Raw genomic sequence first — 20,235 nt, forward strand, 5'->3', positions numbered from 1 at the left:
CATGACACATATATGCATATATACATGCATATATATATAAATAGATAATGATATAGATATAGATAGTAGGTTTTGTAGTGGACATTGCCTGTAGCAGTGCAATATGAGTTATTGCTGGATAACTCCTAGCTGTATCATACTGTTAACTATTGTAAGTGTGGCATGATGTAATTAGCTAAGCCATATTTCAGTTCTAGGGATACCACTTCTAGACAACATTGATGTACTTCAAAAATTATAAATTCCATTGTGCTGGCTTATTGCATGTGTTATGTGAAATCAGTATATTTATTTTGATAGTAAAATATAAAAAAATGTTCCTATTGTAGGCATCCCTTTCAAGTTCATTTATTGTTTATTTATGCAAAACTGACAGACAAGGACAATAACATTTCAATTTACAAAATAACAGTTCCACAAAACATTAACATATAAACTCAGTACTACACAGCCTCAATCCACACAGCTTCTTGAAGCTAAAAGGGCTTGCTTTAATTTCCAAATATCTTACTGCACAGACTTTAAATTAAAGCTTATGGTCCTATCCATTTTCCTAAATACAAGAATTGCTTAAAAGTATGAAAATAACAAGTATTGTCCCTAGAGGCATACATTATGCATTAAAAAGGTTGAACTAAAGATCTGTAGAACTTCAGTCTTTCATTCAAAACAAGGCATGGTGCGCATTAAATCCTCATTCAGATGCATTAGACATTTGCGTAGCTATCCTGTAGTTTAGTGTACTTTTCAGGAAAAAGCATGCAATGTTGTCTTTGGGAAAATATAACAGTTATTAACTGTAAATTAAAGTTTTCTTTGAATACTTCAAGAAGCCGTATGTATTAAGCACTGCTACTCCTGCATGCTTTCATCTGAATAGCTTACAATGTTTGTATTTTTATGTTATTTGATATGATACTATATAATGGATCAAATTAGAAAAGATTCACAGAAGTCTATCAAGTCCAGCGCAAGATTTGTGGGAAACCAGGTAATTTACTAATGCATATTAGTATGAGACTACCACCTCAGTATAATACAACTAGAACAGGCTGTCAGTAATGTCAATGCAATGTCATACATGACCTCAAACTGTATGCCTAGCAAGAAAAGTACATAAGTAGATATGGTCCCATTCACAAGATGTGTATATGTATGCAAAAACAATTTTGGTTGTCCCCAAGAAGCAACAAAGGAATAAATGAACATAAAAAAGCATCCTCAATAGCCATGGTAGACTATCCACAATATATTGCAGATTCCATTGTAAAACACAATAAAAAAATTAAATGTTCCTACATATATATTTGCAGGATCTGTCATAATCTGCAAAAAAATAAAAAGAATACAGAAAAAATATTAATTTTGATGAAGTGGCATACATAGCCACATCATCAGCTCTAACAATAGCTAACAAAAGAAGGGTGTGGAATATGTGTGGGGAATGCAAGTTAAGCATACAACCTAGCAAGTAGTGTGATAGTAAAGCAGACGGAGGGTGAGGGTTATAAAGTGGGACACACATGAGGGATGAGTGACTAGGAAGGCAAGAGAGAGAGAGGCAGAGGGACATGTGTCTTTTTTGTTTTTGTTTTGAATAGGCCCCTTTTGATTTTTTTAGAGAAAAGAAGTACTGGAAAAGTCTTCTTAAACAGTGGAAGGGAAAAGGGTGGGTAAAAACATAACACATAATAGAATATACAAAGATAGGTAATATACAAAATTGGCAGGTAAGGATACACAGACAACACACATATGGACTGCAGAACATGAGTGAATGGAAGTGAATGAATGGGGTAGGGATACAAACTAGCCATGGTTCACCACAATAATACATTATGTACCAATGCACAAACAGTGCTGTGATGTTGCAAACTGTGTGACAATCATACAAAAAGGAATAAGGTTGATAGTAGTCATGTGACAGGGAGCACTAACTGGGAAAAGCCAACATTTCAGTACACAGTGAACAACAAACATCATCACTCAGTATGCTGTCAGAAGAGCAAATGCAGTCTACTCAACAGCAAGGCAGATTGTATCCACAGATATGTAGGCTCACACAAGCAGAGAGCAAACTAGAACTCCCAACCTTGCATTCAAGAGGCAAGCATGTAAGCACAAAGCCAAGCAACGGTATGGCAGCAAATACCACAAATGGCTGTGTAATGGCCAAATAAGCATAATAAATCCACAGTTGGTTAGGAGACCTGTGAAGCTGTTGTCCCAGTGGGCATTACATACCAGTGACCACATGGGTGTATATGTGTGTGTGTGTGTGTGTGTGTGTGTGTGTGTGTGTGTGTATATATATATATATATATATATATATGTGTGTGTGTGTGTGTGTGTGTGTGTATATATATATATATATATATATATATATATATATATATATATATATGTGTGTGTGTGTGTGTGTGTGTGTCTACTTCATATGACCTAAATTTCATTTGACTGAAATTCATTTGACTGAGACCAAAAGACTGAAAGTTCAAAAGACTGAAAACTCATTTGACTGAAACTCATAACACTGGGGGGGCTACATTGGGAGGTGTGTGGGGGGGGGGCAAAGCCCCCCACATACTTTATACATTTTAAACCATACACATGGATATTTATAACTACAATGAATAACTCTTTGCAGAAAACAATATTTACCTAAACTATGTGGAGGGCTTCATCCCCACACCCCCCAATGTGGGGGCTGTGCCCCCACACCCCCCTAACTATATATACCAACTCCAGGATCACACTACAGTGGGGAAAAAGGCATATACCTTTTACTTTAATGTGTCAGTGTTATGAGTTTCAGTCAAATGAGTTTTCAGTCTTTTGAACTTTCAGTGTTTTGGTTTCAGTCAAATGAAATTTAGGTCATATGAAGTAGACCCATATATATATATATATATATATATATATATATATATATATATATATATATATATATATATGTATGTGTGTGTGTGTGTGTGTGTGTATATATATATATATATATATATATATATATATATATATATATATATATATATGTCATTAATCCACATTATACAACTGGAACATCCAAAATGCTTGTCAAGCACACCTCAAACAATGACATGTAATGCTATGTTACTAATCCTGATGGTCATGGTGACATGGACCCATTAGAAAACATCAAAGACGTATGACAGATGAACAGCAACAAGGCTGTTCAGTAACAGATAAGCAGGAATGATGACAATTATGTCATGAGAAGACTTCACATCAGTCAAAATAACACACAAGTGAAAGCCTCTCAGTTTCCAACACAGTGTGGCAGTGAGCTGCATGTGAGTGACAGCCTTTCATGATGGCTGAAGTGTCCTACTAGCACATTACACATAAAGACCAATAAACATTCAAATTATTGTACACATATGACATGCAGATGTCCACCACATAGCCAAAAGCTATAAGAGTAATAGAATGCCATGCTATGGCCCAAGTAATAATGAACAACCTTTTTGAAAAAGTTGTCACAGACATACACAGGACAGGCATGTCTGAGTCAAATCCTCAAACATTCATGTGTCAAAATATGGAGTGCAAGTGCTGCATAAAAGAAAATGCATGGTCCATGCAGCAAGGTGAAGAGGTCTCAGATGTGTGCAATATGCACACATGATAATATGTAAGGATTTGTGTGCAACTAGCACAAACAACACAGTCATGTACAACACAAAACCTGCATGTAGCATAGGTACACACAAAGCTCAACATCTGCTATGACATACCCATATATACTACTATGCAACCTTGTGACAACTGTTGGCACACACAAAAAAGAATGCAATTGCGAAAGGTAACTGCATCACTGGAAGAAAATAGTCTGGTGTATACATCTGTAGCATACCACAAGGTGGAGTAAGACACGTGTATATCTCAGAGTAACAGAAGTTGGTGGTCTTGCAAAATAGCAGACATGCAAAACACGGCAGGCATGCTATGCAGAATGTGAAGTGAAGAGGAATGTAAGTTGTGATATATAAGAAGGTAACAACATTATCCAAAAATCATTCTGCGTGACATATGCACAGATATAATTGCTATATTACACTGTGACTGAGCTACCCAGAGGTGCAAATGCTAAGGCTATGTGCTGAACAAACTTGTACAGAGGGATACATGGGACACAAAGGCCTTATGCACAGTAATCATACAGACAGATTGTACATGGAAGTGGGTTACACACAATTGTCTAAGATTGTGATGCCTATGCACTATGGCAAATACTACACAAATATCCACAATGCCAGCACAGCACAAAATATGTACACAAAATAGGCAACTGTATCACCCATTTGTAGATGTCAACACAGCAGAGTGGCATCACAGTGGGACACATGGGCATTGTCAGTAATGCTAGCAGTTTTAATAGCCCACTCTGCCATATGAAATTATCAGTAAATGTAGTCACATAAACACTCTGTCAATATGACAGCTTTGTGGTTAATGGCCGACTGCAATCTACATCGCTCCTAACTATGGCAGACAAGGTCTAACAGGAATGTTTATGCAACAAATAATGGGACACATTAAGCCAATTAGGAAGTCCACATGTAGAATCAGGGCTATCTGACTCATCTTTCTGAAACAATGCCAACAGAAACAACAGCAGTGTATGTCCCTGTAACAGGACAGTTGCAATTTATTTAGTGTGAGTGACAATGTAATGTAACGCAGGCAAATGGCATGGCCACATAAGAGCCAGAATGTGAAGTATGCATCACAAAGTGAAAACATGACCACTGTATGGGTAAAGGTGCACAGATATCATGGTGGAAGCATGACATGAACAGAGCCCTCAGGCAAGACTTAAGAATCTGAAAGCCCCACCCTGACTGAGTCAAACATTACAAATAATCAACTGTGCAATCTCCCAGAAGGAAAGGTGCATGACATATGCCATGTCCTGGAAGAAGGTGTCCATCATGTCCTGAATCTGTGTCCAGAAGATAGCACTAATGACATCATGGGATGTGGTCCCTCAGGTCATCTGGCAAAGATGGTGGAGATTTTCATCGTCACTCAGCTGGAATGCACAACTCAGATGGCCCTGGTCCATCATCATCATCATCATCATCCTGCTGTTCTGTTCGGTTCCTAGAGTCAGAATCTGGTGGTAGAGGTTGAGCTCACTGACATTGTCTATGGATGAACTGGCTGGCTCAGGTCCTGAGCTCTACAGCATGACTGTAAAATAAATTGGTCACATTATATTAGCTTACTATAACACTGCCAGATTATATTACAGTCTATGCTAATGCATCAGGTTTCACATGTGCATAGCATAGAATTACCCATGCATGGGGTGTACACGTATTTTGAGTGGTAGCCTGTCTGGAACTGTGATGTAGCAATGTGAAATATCTGCAACGCTAACACAATACACATTTTACTATAATGTTTAGAAACAATAAAATATGCTCAGTGACAACCTCTGGCAGTCGATAGCAGTTACCATAAAAATGTCTATTCAGACCAAGTAATGTCCATTGTATAATTCAGAAAGGATTCGCAAAGACCTTAAGTAAAAAACCTTTTATTTGAAAGCGAAGAACAGGTAAGCACTTTCACCAAAGTGGCTTCTTCAGACCTCAATGATACAATCTGAATGAATATACTTCACTTTTTATAGGTGAATGAACCTATTCAATCATGACATCACAATTAGTAAATAGGCAAATAAGATTAATTAGTTAGTAAATAAATCCACATACTTTTCAACCTTGAACTATCTGTACTACAAATATCCCATCAGGAAGCCATAAGAAATGAATATACCAACAAAAATACATTATTTAAGTACAGAAAAAACATAAATAAAAGTATAATACAACACACAAATAAATATATACATCATAAATACCAGGGAAACTCAATTAATAAATGACATATATAAAAGTATGTAATTAAAAATATATATTATTAAAAATAAATACATATATATATATAATATAGTAGTTAAACATATACTTCAAAATAAATAAGTTTACTTAAAAGCAAGCCTCCTGTTTTTGAGAGCTGGTTTAATGGGGATTTTCTCATTTAAACCAGGGTATAAATGTGCTTGAAATCTGATGATCCAATTTGTTTCATTCCTCTCTGTAAAATTCCTAACATCTCCACCTCTTAAACTGGGTGTATTAATATAAATAACCATAAACTTAAAAGAATTTGTGTCATCAGCGGCTATAATATGTTTAGAAAGAGTATTTGTGCCTGATTTAATGCGTATTTGGTTCAAATGTTCTCTCACCCTCTCTCTGAGTCTCCTGTCAGTTTTGCCAACATAAAAGGCAGAACAGGAGGAACACACAGCAAGGTAAACGACGTGTTTGGTATTACAGTCAGCAGTTATATCAAACTTATATATTTGTGAAGTATTGGGATGTACAAAGACAACAGAATCACAAATATAAGAACAAAAATTGCAATTGTAGTAAGGCCTAGTTCCAAGGTGTAAATTGTCTCTGGGGGAATGCAAATTAATAGAAGGATGGCATAAAAGTCTAAATACATTTTTCTTATTTTTAAATAAAAACTGTGGTTGTTCCCCTACAATAAACTTAATGAGGGGGTCTATAGTTAGTAAATTATCTCTCCTCTGCTACTTTCCTAGACCTATCTAAAGCATTTGACATGGTCCCACATAAACAACTTATCTCTGTCCTCAATAACCTATCCTTCTCACAATCGGTCACCAACTGGTTTCAGAGTTACCTGTCTGACCGCCAACAATCCGTTGTATGGCAGAATGACATATCTCCCCAACTACCTGTCTCCATAGGGGTTCCCCAAGGATCCATCCTTGGACCCCTACTCTTCTCAGTTTACACCAATAATCTAGCCTCTGCCACCAAACATGGCACACTCATACAATGCGCAGATGACTCGACCATCATCTGCTCAGCCCAGTCCCTACCAAAACTGCAAAAAGTCACACAGGAAGCCTTTTCCTCTGTTGAAACATGGTTATCCGATGCCCGATTAATACTCAACCCAAACAAAACTAAACTACTCATCTTCCAACCCACAAAACATACTCAAAACAACTCTCACTTTAACATCACGGCAAAAGACAACACCACTATATACCCAACTGAACATACCAAATTGCTAGGAGTGGAAATAGACAATAAACTAAAATTTGACATTCACATATCCATGACTATAAAAAAAGTCCACAAAAAAACTAAGAGCGTTATACAGAAATAAGCAATTTCTCACCAAAGCAGCAAAGATTTCAATAGCAAATTCCCACCTTATCTCCACCCTACTTTATGCCTCTCCAATATATACCAACCTAAGGCAATGTGATCTAAACAAGCTGGAGACCTGCTACAACAAAATTGCCAAATTTGCCAAAGGGGCATCCTACCATAGTCACCACTGTCTCTCACTTGCTGAACTGGGCTGGCTTGAACTCCCTCACCTCCTTCAATGGTATCAACTCTCACTCGCCCACAAACTAGTAAACCATCCACTAAATGTCCCATCCCTCCAGAATCTACTCCAACCCTATCGCACCACCAGACCACTAAGATCCAGCAGCAAAAATCACTTGCAGATCACTAAAGCCAATAACTCTGCTGGTGAACCAATATTCTCTTGCTCCATAGCCAAATTATGGAACTCCCTCCCACCCTCAATTACCTCCATACCATCATGCACCCACTTCAAAACTTTACTAAAAGCACACCTAAAAACATGCTGGCTATGCCCTTGCAACTCCCACTCTAATATCATCCACCCCATCCAACCACTACCTTTCTTTCCACTCCACTAACTACCTTGATTATAGCAAGCTCAGATGCTCATAAGCCAGTACTTATTATACAGCACAAACTTCTTCTTCTTGTAACATTTGTTAATGTCTGGTATGCACTTCACAGATAAAGGTTCTAGTTGTCTACTGTTGTACTATGTTCTTCATCTGTAAATATGTTGTAAGTAATTGCTATGTAAATTGTTAATCACTATGTAATCCAATGTAAATACTGTCTGTTTATTTCAACTGTGGAGCTTTTCTCCCCAGGCCTCCACTGAAAATGGACCTACGTCCAATCGGACACTCCCAGTCAACAAATTTAAATAAATAAATAAATAAATAAATAAATAAATTCCAATGTTTATATATTATATCTTTTATCTGATGAACATCACGTGTAAAAAATAATGATAACTTCTGTGTAGATATATTAATACTGTTAGAGTAGCCAGGCTCTAAATATCTACTATTCCCTTCCTCAGAAAAATATGGCCATGCCCTACTAGACCTTGTGTTCTCTATACTCAGAAAGCTTTGACTTATTTCACTAACATTATATTTCCTTGCAACTAACCTATTATTGATGTCAGCTAATTCTCTTTCAAAGTTAGACTGTAATGGATTCAGTCTAGAAGCTTGAATTGCCTGTCCTTTCACTATATTTGTAAAAGTGTATCCGGGATGCATGCTATGTCTATGCAATAATGTATTCTTATAGCATGGTTTCCTATGAATCCCTGTATTTAATTTACCATTGGTAAGATGCTCAACATGAACATCTAAGAAAGAAATGTTGTAGCGTGACATAATGATAGTGAACTTTAAATAATCAGTGAGTGAATTCGCTTCATCAAAAAATTTACATAAATCAACCTCACTGCCCTTCCAGAGAAAAAACAAATCATCTACGAGCCGTCTATAAAATATAACAAATTCTTTATAACTAGGTAACTGAAAAAGTTTGTCCTTCTCTCACGTTGCCATCACCAGGTTGGCGTAGCTATTGGCACAGGAAGTGCCCATAGCTACGCCATCCCTCTGAAGAAACAATTCTTTGTCAAAGAGGAAAATATTATTCTCTAACACTGTTTTAAGCAACGTGCAAATGAGGTCAATGTTAGTATCCAAAACATCTGTGTATTTAGTTAAATAATTATGTATACTTTGTATACCTTGCTGATTTGGTATAACTGTAAAAAGGGATTTAACATCCATAGTTACTAAAATATATGGAAGGTGATCTGGCATGTCAGCTGTTTCTCTATACAGCTCAAGTAAAAGCTGTTTGGTGTCTTTTAATATAACTGGATTTAAATTGACTATAGGTCTCAGTATTCTTTCGACATATACAGAAAGGGGTTCTGTGACCCAATCCCTACCTGCCACTATAGGTCTCATAGGGGGTCGCATAGGATCCTTGTGTATCTTAGGTAATCCTTGGATGGTAGGGATTAGAGGATGCTCAACTAATAGAAAGTTAAATAGTTCTGTGGAAATAATTCCACTCATGGATAACTCATGCAAAACACTATATACCATAGAAACATGTTTTTGAACATCACTTTCTCTAATAGGCAAATAAACTGTGGTGTTACTCAGCATCTCACGCATGTAACTATTGTAAACTTTAGCATCTAAGATAACTACAGGACCACTCTTATCTGCTGGTCTAATTGAGATGTTTCTATCTTTCCTAAGGTTAACTAAAGCCCTTTTCTGTTGAAAAGACAGACTATGTTTCTTAGTATTGGAATGTACATCTTTATAACTAGTATATATGTCTTCTTCAACAATTTTACAAAATGCATCCAAAAGTGGATGGAAATTAGGGACAAAAACACTAGGTTTACGTAGTCACAAATCATGAGTATTACTTGCTGTATTGTCAAATAATTTTAATTGTACATTGCGTGCAAACAGTTTAATATCTAAGACAGTGTCAGAGATATTACTATATGTAGTCCATATAAAAGAAAGCCCTTTATTCAATACTTCCAATTCATACTTATCCAGGGGTCTAGGTGAGAGATTCCACACTAAGTTGTCCCTACCTTCTCCCACATTTTCTTCAAAGTAGGTCCCTTTAGCTCTCCTCCTGGAGCTTTTCATTTCTGTCTCCCCCTGCTCATAGAGAGGCTTCTGCCCCACCTCTGTATGTTGGAAATTGGGAAAGGGGTAAGATATGTTGTACTATTATTACAAGAAGTAGTTTTCCTATGAACAACAGGTTCAGTAACATTGTGAGATGTCGAAGGCAGAGTATGGTTTGGATTGAATTCAACAGTGCCTTCAACATCATTCACTTCACTAACATCACATTCAGATAAAACATGGTTAACAGTTGTATGGGTTTCTAAATGCAGATCCTCATTCTCTAAATTGACATCAGAATTAACTTCATCACAGTTGTCATTGCTTAACATATTTCTGTCTTTGTTAATATCAACATTTATATTTAAATTAATACCTTTAGAAACAGAAGTACTTTTACTATTAGAAAAATGACCCAGAGAACTCGGCACACTCTCAGACGGTGAGCTATTGGTTCTGCTACCATTACTGGGCCGATTATTGTTATTATAATGAACTGTGTTTCTCGGCCAATTAAAGACTTGGCCGTGTGAAAAATCATATAAGTCCCTTTGAAGCTTATGCTTCTTTTGTTCGAATAAGCGTCTCTCAAAAAGTGAAACACTGTCCAAAAGGCGTTCCATCAAAGGTTCAACCAAAATTTCTGGATAACATAAATATAAGTCAATTTGTTGTTTCTGTATTAAGTCCATTCAATTATTTTCTTCAGGAGTAAAAAACTCATTCGAGAGACATATAGCTGAGGCTCACCTCTATGTTGAGTTGCTGCCAGCTGTACAACAGTTCCGGATAAGTCTCACCAGTAGTAGGCATCTTCAGAACACAAAGGCCGCTTGGTATTACCCCTCCTTTAATGCATGCCTCAAAATAAAAACGTTGAAGTTGGAGTCGTTTCAATTTTAACATATTAGTTTCAAGTGCTGCAACTGCTTCATTCAAAGCATTAAAATCAACATTACTATGACTCTCTTCACTTCCGGTAGACACTCTAGCAAAAGTAAGCAAGGGGTTAACGTTAGTAACAAAATTCAAAAAATGAAAACTAAACGTTTTTTCTCTGCAAGGCTTATCTGGATTGTAGGGTAACTCTACAACATTCCCTTCTGCGTCTGCCATGGTCTCCCAGCGGTAATATAAAACAAGGAATAATGAAATGAAACAAATAATAAACACCGCTGGAAAATAAATAGCACTGAACACCAATAAAATGAGAAATGTCAAGAAACAATAAAATATGCTCAGTGACAACCTCTGGCAGTTGATAGCAGTTATCATAAAAATGTCTAATGTAATTAAAAATATATATTACAGGAGACTCAGAGACAGGGTGAGAGAACAGTTGTACCAAATACTCATTAAATCAGGCACAAATGCTCTTTCTAAACATATTATAGCCACTGATGACACACATTCTTTTAAGTTTATGGTTATTTATATTAATACACCCAGTTTAAGAGGTGGAGACGTTAGGAATTTTACAGAGAGGAATGAAACAAATTGGATCATCAGATTTCAAGCACATTTATACCCTGGTTTAAATGAGAAAATCCCCATTAAACCATCTCTCAAAAACAGGAGGCTTGCTTTTAAGTAAACTTATACATTTTGAAGTATATGTTTAACTACTATATTATATATATGTATTTATTTTTATAATATAATATATATTTTAATTACATACTTTTATATATGTCATTTATTGATTGAGTTTCCCTGGTATATATGATGTATATATTTATTTGTGTGTTGTATTATACTTTTATTTATGTTTTTTCTGTACTTAAATAATGTATTTTTGTTGGCATATTTATTTCTTATGCCTTCCTGATGGGATATTTGTGGTACAGATAGTTCAAGGTTGAAAAGTATGTGGATTTATTTACTAACTAATTAATCTTATTTGCCTATTTACTAATTGTGATGTCATGATTGAATAGGTTCATTCACCTATAAAAAGTGAAGTACATTCATTCAGATTGTATCATTGTGGTCTGAAGAAGCCACTTTGGTGAAAGCACTTACCTGTTCTTCATTTTTGAATAAAAGTTTTTTTACTTAAGGTCTTTGCGAATCCTTTCTGAATTATACAATGGACATTACTTGGTCTGAATAGACATTTTTATGGTAACTGCTATCAACTGCCAGAGGTTGTCACTGAGCATATTTTATTGTTTGTTGACATTTCTCATTTTATTGGTGTTCGGTGCCATTTATTTTCCAGCGGTGTTTATTATTTGTTTCATTTCATTATTCCTTGTTTTATATTACTGCTGGGAGACCATGGCAGACGCAGAAGGGAATGTTGTAGAGTTACCCTACAATCCAGATAAGCCTTGCAGAGAAAAAACGTCTCGTTCCCGTTTTTTGAATTTTGTTACTAACAATGTTAACCCCTTGCTTACTTTTGCTAGAGTGTCTACCGGAAGTGAAGAGAGTCATAGTAATGTTGATTTTAATGCTTTGAATGAAGCAGTTGCAGCACTTGAAACTAATATGTTAAAATTGAAACGACTCCAACTTCAACGTTTTCATTTCGAGGCATGCATTAAAAGAAGGGTAATACCACGCGGTTTTTACTTGAGCTGTATAGAGAAACAGCTGACCTACCAGATCACCTTCCATATATTTTAGTAACTATGGATGTTAAATCCCTTTTTACAGTTATACCAAATCAGCAAGGTATACAAAGTATACATAATTATTTAACTAAATACACAGATGTTTTGGATACTAACATTGACCTCATTTGCACGTTGCTTAAAACAGTGTTAGAGAATAATATTTTCCTCTTTGACAAAGAATTGTTTCTTCAGAGGGATGGCGTAGCTATGGGCACTTCCTGTGCCAATAGCTACGCCAACCTGGTGATGGCAACGTGGGAGAAGGACAAACTCTTTCAGTTACCTAGTTATAAATAATTTGTTATATTTTATAGACGGTTCGTAGATGATTTGTTTTTTCTCTGGAAGGGCAGTGAGGTTGATTTATGTAAATTTTTTGATGAAGCGAATTCACTCACTGATTATTTAAAGTTCACTATCATTATGTCACGCTACAACATTTCTTTCTTAGATGTTCATGTCGAGCATCTTACCAATGGTAAATTAAATACAGGGATTCATAGGAAACCATGCTATAAGAATACATTATTGCATAGACATAGCATGCATCCTGGATACACTTTTAAAAATATAGTGAAAGGACAGGCAATTCGAGCTTCTAGACTGAATCCATTACAGTCTAACTTTGAAAGAGAATTAGCTGACCTCAATAATAGGTTAGTTGCAAGGAAATATAATGTTAGTGAAATAAGTCAAAGCTTTCTGAGTATAGAGAACACAAGGTCTAGTAAGGCATGCCCATATTTTTCAGAGGAAGGGAATAGTAAATATTTAAAGCCTGGCTACTCTAACAGTATTAATATATCCACACAGAAGTTATCATTATTTTTTACACGTGATGTCCATCAGATAAAAGATATAATACATAAACATTGGAATTTACTAACTATAGACCCCCTCATTAAGGTTATTGTAGGGGAACAACCACAGTTTTTATTTAAAAATAAGAAAAATGTATTTAGACTTTTATGCCATCCTTCTGTTAATGTGCATTCCCCCAGAGACAATTTACACCTTGGAACTAGGCCTTACTACAATTGCAGTTTTTGTTCTTATATTTGTGATTCTGTTGTCTTTGTACATCCCAATATCTCACAAATATATAAGTTTGATATAACTGCCGATTGTAATACCAAACATGTCATTTACCTTGCTGTATGTTCCTCCTGTTCTGCCTTTTATGTTGGTAAAACTGACAGGAGACTCAGAGACAGGGTGAGAGAACAGTTGTACCAAATACGCATTAAATCAGGCACAAATGCTCTTTCTAAACATATTATAGCCACTGATGACACACATTCTTTTAAGTTTATGGTTATTTATATTAATACACCCAGTTTAAGAGGTGGAGACGTTAGGAATTTTACAGAGAGGAATGAAACAAATTGGATCATCAGATTTCAAGCACATTTATACCCTGGTTTAAATGAGAAAATCCCCATTAAACCATCTCTCAAAAACAGGAGGCTTGCTTTTAAGTAAACTTATATATTTTGAAGTATATGTTTAACTACTATATTACATATATGTATTTATTTTAATAATATATATTTTTAATTACATACTTTTATATATGTCATTTATTGATTGAGTTTCCCTGGTATATATGATGTATATATTTATTTGTGTGTTGTATTATACTTTTATTTATGTTTTTTCTGTACTTAAATAATGTATTTTTGTTGGTATATTTATTTCATATGCCTTCCTGATGGGATATTTGTGATACAGATAGTTTAAGGTTGAAGAGTATGTGGATTTATTTACTAACTAATTAATCTTATTTGCCTATTTACTAATTGTGATGTCATGATTGAATAGGTTCATTCACCTATAAAAAGTGAAGTATATTCATTCAGATTGTATCACTGAGGTCTGAAGAAGCCACTTTGGTGAAAGCACTTACCTGTTCTTCATTTTCCAATAAAAGTTTTTTTACTTAAGGTCTTTGCGAATCCTTTCTGAATTATACAATGGACATTACTTGGTCTGAATAGACATTTTTATGGTAACTGCTATCGACTGCCAGAGGTTGCCACTGAGCATATTTTATTGTTTCTTGACATTTCTCATTTTATTGGTGCTCAGTGCCATTTATTTTCCAGCTGTGTTTATTATTTGTTTCATTTCATTATTACTATAATGTTTGTTAAAATGATAACACATGTTCAAGACAGCTGTGTCAGCAATGTAGCAGATATAAGAAGTCAGGAATAGGTCCAACAACATCATAGACCAGATGACAGAATAACACACACTATGTGTTGCAGTTGAGAGTATATGTTCTGTCAACATCACCGTTGTTTTAGACACCCATTCACTACTATGTGTTCTATCATGCATACTGGACATGCAACAGAACAGTGCAATGAGAAATCATGTAAAATGTCAATACATCACATACACACAGCAAGACAATGCCAGCAGTGGTTTATCTAAACAGGCCCAAGAACAGTATATAAAGTTGTATCACGTGCATATTCCATAGTCAGAAAAGGTGTCAACCAAAGTAGGCAAACATTACAGAACAATAGCAGCTGCCTTGTGTCATTTATATAATGAAATTTTATATGCACACACATCAATATAATCACAGATATCCAATATGCATTATACAACTACAATGATGCGTATGTGTGTGATATGTTCTTGTTAACATGACAATACTGGCCACATAGATGAGTAACACAATGAAACTGTAAGGGAAGATTCCATGTTGTTGACATCAATGACATTAAATAAGGGTATGCACATGGCCAGCTCCCATTCAAGGTTTACATAGACAGTATATTTGCAAATATATATGATTATTGAGTGGCTGTAGCCCCATAATGGAAAACAATGTTCAATGACCTTATGGTCCAAAGCATTCTGTAGGACTGCAAGAGCAATAACAGATTAACATGTGCATGGATCTCAATACCAACATAACACTTGTCCACACAAAACTGCTACCCAAAGGAGAAAAATTATCATGATTTATGTAGAATGTGAACCCATTCTGCCCATACTGCTAGAGATGCAACAGAAAAGTTGGCCTTGCTGAATCCATAGACTACCACTTGAATGACACATTCGCCATACAACTCGTGGTTTTAATACTACTATATCATATTATAATGTGATAATGACATGTAAAACATATAGATAACCCCAGCTTGAATGTGTGTTATTAAGCAAACCTCCACATATAAACATAGCATGGGAGCACAGAAATGTGTATGCAAACTATTACAACATTGCATTGTGGGAAAAGTAAATCCTGAAGTCATATTATCACAATGAAAGTAAAATGTACTGGTCACAGATTTGCATGTTGTTCTAAGAATGTACACCATAACTCTATTCAGCTATACATATATAATATATGTAAATACATATTGTTGAAACCTCAGTGACATATGACAATACCCGTCACCCAAAACCTGCAGGTTAAACATCACATATATGGTAGTCAGCATAAAATAGCATATACTTGTGTTGAACTTTGTAGGGCAGACTGAAGTGCATGGATTCACACCAGAAGTACATCTTGATACAGTTATTTGCAAAAACATACATAAGCCTGATAAGTATAATAACACACATACAGCTGCACCTAAGTCTGTGAGCAAGAACAACAGAATAAACCTACAACACAATGATACATATCTACTAACATCCTTGACAAGGTGAGATGGCAAGCACCCATCCAACAGTTGATCAGGCAAGATGAGCATACCATGAAGTTAACTGAGCACCACTGTCATGCATATATGTTGTTCACAGTTCATGTTGATAAACCAGTGATACAAGTGGCAGCTTTCAGGAACAAGCACCTAGCAAGCAAAGACTGTTTATATGTAATACAAGCACAGCTATGCTCCAAGGAGAGGTAATAACAGCTGCCTTTCATTTTGGTTGTATCAGCAAAGTGAATCTTACATTACAATAGACATTAGTAAAACAATCATCACACTACAATCTGCAATGGAAAATATATGTATGAGATAAACACTGGCATTACACATGACAACAACATCACTTTGGATGTGTAATCTGTGGTGTATTAAGAAACATGTATAAATATTTGCAATTACTGATGCCAACCACATAAACTTTCATAAATGAAAACAATGAAAGAAAGTAAAACTGAAGGAACAACCACAGCAGCAAACCACACAAAGAATCATACCTCTCTCCCATCAGTGTTCCTCTAGTAAGTGTACACTTTCCATGCACGTGACATGATTGTATCCCCTATCCTCAGCATCTGTGGGAATATACAAAGAGGAGAAGAATATACTATAAATACAGCAATGTGTGTGTCTTATGCAGCTGTACATAAAATGTTAACAATGGACTGGATAATTGCATCATTTCAAAAGATAATATTAGAAGTAAAGATGTCAATGCATTTCACCAAGCCCATGTACCATAACCCCAGAGAAGTAGTTATACATTCACATGCAAAGCTATCTTGCACCCATAGATACCTGACACCAACATAAAGAATGCTAGTGTACAACCTACAATAGCAACCTATGTCTACATGAGAGTCCAGAAACCTCCTTGCCCAGGTAAACATGCTATGCTATGCCAACCCCCAGAATGAGGTCCTGCAATTCTGCCAAGTGTGAGTTATGAATATACATGTAACCCACAATATGATGCCACAAACATTTACATTAACTAAGAAAATGGGCAATACTGAATGTATGGAAACTAAAATGTAAAGATGGTCCGATTACAATGGCAAAGAAGGCCTGCTCATCATTATGAGCAGTGAATTGTATCGAGAAACAATTCTAATAGTGTGTGTACAGCAGTATGTCAGGTTACAAGCTTTAGTACCTATGGTACTGCGTTTGATTCCTTAAGTCCTTATTTGTCTCCTGTATGACTGGAAACAAGTCTCTTACCCAGGCATTGTTCCTGAGTCAGCCCTAAAAAAACTGTGTGTCCAGTGAGTCTACCTGGTCAATAAATAGGATTATTATTACATTGGTATTACAATGTGTAAAAGTGTCTTCAACCTCATATTTACCTATGTGGAGTTCAAAGACTGTAACATAATTAACTGTGTAGATAAGTAAAACAACAATACATATATAGATATGCATAAACAGCTCACATAATTACTCACTAACATGAAAATATAGAGAGCTAAGTATACATGTAAGTGTATATGTATATATATAAAAAAATATATATGTGTGTGTGTGTGTGTGTGTGTGTGTGTGTGTGTGTGTGTGTGTGTGTGTGTGTGTGTGTGTATATATATATATATATATATATATATATATATATATATATATATATACACACACACACACACACACACACACACACACACACACACACACACACACACACATATAATTTCCCACTGATATTTCCCAGCCATATGCATAAATGTGATACTTGTGCTAAATACCTGTTAAAAATTACAGAGTCCCAACATTATACAACACTGCAAGTAACATGCCTTGCGGATGACAATGATATGCTTAGTCATTCAAGGCCTACATGGAATAGTTGATGTATTACACAAACATGTATAGGAATATGTGTTTTGCACATACCCTGTAGCAGAAGCGCCACTAGCTCAACCAGCTTCCTGTGCTGGTACTGTGAACCAGAGCCCCATCCCCTCAGCAAGAGCAAAAAAAAAAACAGAAAAAACACTTTACTGTATTATTACACATCCACACCCACAGGCTCTTCCACTGAAGAGGAAAAAAAAATGGATTGTCATTCTTTCTACAACCACACCAACCAGGTTGCCAGATGCACAACACGCCCCCTTTCCTCCTGCCCAGCCTTTCAACCTTTCAGGTCTTACTTCTGTGCCCTGCCTCCTCCCTTTTATTTAAAAAAAAAATAATAAAAAAAAAATTAGAATGTCTTCTTATAAACTATAGCAAACTGCCTGCTACAAATGTAGCAAAGTGTTGCTACAGTTTATAGCCTGAGTGCATGGAGCACTACAGCTCTCAGATTTTAGTTAAAAAGAAAAAAGATTTTTTTCTAACTTTTAAACTGTAGCAAATTTTCTGCTACAATATACCAAGCAGTTGTTACAGTTTAGACCACACATGGAATGCAGCAGTGCTCAGGTTTGTCCACAAATGCAATACCACTTTTAAAAAGCCAGTATTGCATTAGATATCCGGATCAGCTGACAGAGCACTCCCATCACTCTGCACATGGGAAAGTTGCCCCTCTCGCCCCACTCTAGCTATGCTACTGCCCTGTAGAGCTGTATAAAAGGGAGATCATGAAATAATAAAAAGGACAGATGTGGGGACTGAACCGACATCATCCAGCAATCAACATTACAATGAATACCTGTATGGATACAGCTAATTTTGCTACTGAATTGCATTTCATGATTTAATATTAACATTTGCTGTAATATACATACAATTGTATTATTCAGGCAGTTTAAACACCTTCCCACCTGCAATACTCCCATGTCTGTGATGTATAAGTCATTAGTGTATATCTATACACGAGGATACACATTTAACAACGAAGTTATGAAGTGTAGAAATAATGGGCAAATGTAAATCTCAGCAGTAGTCTTCACATTAAACTGAATAAAAAGGAATAATCTAGGAGCCTTGCAGAGAATGTAGGCATACCTATTCATCTGCAGCCTATCTGCAGTAGACATTTATGCACACTGACAGTAATATATGTCCACATATTATATGAAGGGAGCATCTGTACACCCTACAATATCATAATAGATAAAAAAAACTACACATGCAAGAGAATACAAAAAGCTTATTTGGGTTTTGAACCCACAATCAAATACCACTGCACTAACCTGTTGCGCACTCTGCACACCATCATTTTCTACGCCCTTGTAGGTGTTCTACCTAATTATCAGTATGTTATAGCATTAACATACACAGACATTGATAGGTGCAGGAATATTTTTTTCAAACACCTTTACTGAATTATCACTTGTGACATAGGCAAGTTTACTTTCATATAAAAGTAATCAAACTGTATTAATATAACAAACATTATACTTCACATATATTGCTATATATCATATAACCTAAGCAATATTACATCAATGATTCAGTTCTTGCCTTTTTAAACAAGAAACATCTTCTTAAACCATCACTTATGACATAGACGATTATAGCATTTATATAAATGAAAACAAACAACACCAACACAATCTTAGTTGCGAGCATTTTACATCACAAACCACATTGACACACTCCCAGTTGCAAACATTATACATCACTTACAATCTACCCAATCTTTCCCACTCAAACATTACATAGTTCATTTAAGTCCAAGTCCTGCTGCCTTTTAAACCTCATTCCCCCTTTGTACGTATTGTTCCCACAATTCCCATTTTTCCTATGTAGTTTGCTCCTACCCTTTTCTAAAGATCTCAGTTCCGGTTGTTTTATTCTCTGTTATTATATTCACTACTTACAGTACAGTTGGTTTAGATTTTGATTTCCATTTTCTAGTAATTGCTTTTTCGGCAGCCACCATTACTACACACAGCAAGGCCTTACCATGTCTAGGGAATTCCGATGCTGTATCGTAGCTGGAATATTATGCTATAAAATAATGCATAGCTGCAATTAGGCTTTTGTTCATCTATGGCTAATGATGGAACACTCACTCATACTTCTGCTAATGCTGCAATGGTGAGCTTAAAAAAAAAACACCCCGGGAATAGCCAACACTGTGTAAAACAATTGACCGCTTTCTTCC

Source organism: Protopterus annectens, chromosome 1.part2 (assembly GCF_019279795.1).
Source record: "Protopterus annectens isolate FY-2018-M chromosome 1.part2, PAN1.0, whole genome shotgun sequence".
Classification (NCBI taxonomy): domain Eukaryota; kingdom Metazoa; phylum Chordata; order Ceratodontiformes; family Protopteridae; genus Protopterus; species Protopterus annectens.